The following is a 1,894-nucleotide window of genomic DNA, read 5'->3' on the forward strand; positions in this document are numbered from 1 at the left end:
AAATAAAAATAAAAATATAATATTAATCATAGTAAAAAAAAAAATAAGACAAACATAATAATAATAGTCAAAAATAATAATACAATCACAACAATCATAGTCAAAAATAATAATAAAAATATAATATTAATCATAGTAAAAAAAAAATAATAAAAATATGATATTAATCATTGTAAAAAAATAAAAATAAAAATATAATATTAATCATAGTCAAAAATAATAATACATAGTTTACAAATTTATTTACTCGTCTGAAAGAGGTCTGACGTTGTTATCTGAGTCCGAGTCATCGATAGCCACAGTTAAAACACATGGTTCTCGTTCAGCCATCAACACATCAACGACGAAGTCCATGTTCCATAACTTGTCTTTTTCGCCAACTACATGTTTAACAAAATTTTTCCACATGTCAGAATCCACTCTTTGGATGCCTTCGATTAATAACCGGTTGACATCATGAAGCTTGAAAATTGAATTATTTATTCTGACGTAGTTTTTTACTCTCTAGACCATGCGAGCTCAATCGGATTGAGCTCACAATGATACGGTGGTAATTGAAGTACACATTTATTGTGTGTCTTGACTATTTCATCAATAACATATTTGTTGTAAATTGGCTTCAGTGTATTGACAATTGGAATAAGCTCTCGAATAACCATAGAAGGATCTATAATCTCCCCTTTGCTCTCGAGCCATGCGACAATATCGGCTTTCCTAGAATTTGTAGTTGGTGCCTTGTCCTGTCTTACGGAGTGATAATGAGCGTCATCCATAACAATCACCGCATTGTCTTTGAGTCTAGGCAAAACACTTTCCATCCATTCACGAAAACATTCACCATTCATTTCATCATGATAATCTTGAGTGTTTTTTTTTGACTCAATGCACAACAAACTGTCAGGGACGTATCCGTCTTCGGAACCTATATGACAAACGATAAGACGTTTCCCCTTACCACTTGGTTTTACTGCACCGGTTGTAAGGCCCTTCGAAGTCGCATCTCTAGCTGATTGAACCGGTTTATTGCACCAAACTTTGTATTGAACGTCACCAGCATTGACCCAAGTTTCGTCCAAGTAATAAATAAACCGACCTTCCTCTCGATATTGGCGTATTGTCCTCAAATATCTCCTCCGCCATGAAACGATTTCCATTTTCTCGATCAAACCACTATTACGACCTTGCTTCGCGTACTCAAATCCCATAGATTTTAATAATCTATACATTGAGGTACGAGAGAAAGAGGGTAGGTCATCGTCTTCATTAACAACTTGAAATATTTTGTCTAACGTCGGGAACTCACGGTCGTTCCAAAATCGATGTACCTTCCGTCGTATTGCATATTTATCAAAATCATCCACCTTATCCTTCAAGTTTTGAAATGTTTTAGTTCTGTTAGGAGATGAAATTGATTTGGACCGTTTGTACTCTTGACCGTTTGATAAATAGTTCCAACGCCAATTCCCAGTTCTTCTGACAACTCTTTTTTAAGGTGAACCATTTTAGCCTCAGGGTTTCGAGTAAGATGGTGTTTGTATGCATTAATGATCATTTTTTTTTTGGTCAGACGACACAAACTGAAATTATAAAAATTGGTTAACTAATAGTACCTAAAATTTTATTTATTTTTAAAATTAATAAAACATAATAAAAATATGCAAGCAATAAATCGATTTTAGATATTGGTGTAACTCTAAAACAAATTACCGTATAGAAACATGAAATTTTAACTGAATGTTTATACTGGCATTTTCTATACATGATACAATTTTCAAAATATTTCGAATATTTTTAAGTTATTTATATACATTTGAGATTTTCAATATTTTTTAGTTTTTTTTTATGAATAACAATAACATTTTATTCGTTGGGTAAAGAAGCTTAAAATATATTG

General features: G+C 32.2%; 1 pseudogene; it reads right to left on the bottom strand.

Annotated features, from left to right (window-relative positions):
- Window positions 1-302: 302 nt before the first annotated feature.
- On the bottom strand, window positions 303-1,183 carry LOC107170663 (uncharacterized; annotated as a pseudogene).
- Between the last annotated feature and the right edge of the window lie 711 nt (window positions 1,184-1,894).

Source organism: Diuraphis noxia, unplaced genomic scaffold (genome assembly GCF_037042655.1).
Source record: "Diuraphis noxia isolate RWA-SAM2 unplaced genomic scaffold, SU_Dnox_SAM2 contig0001, whole genome shotgun sequence".
Classification (NCBI taxonomy): domain Eukaryota; kingdom Metazoa; phylum Arthropoda; class Insecta; order Hemiptera; family Aphididae; genus Diuraphis; species Diuraphis noxia.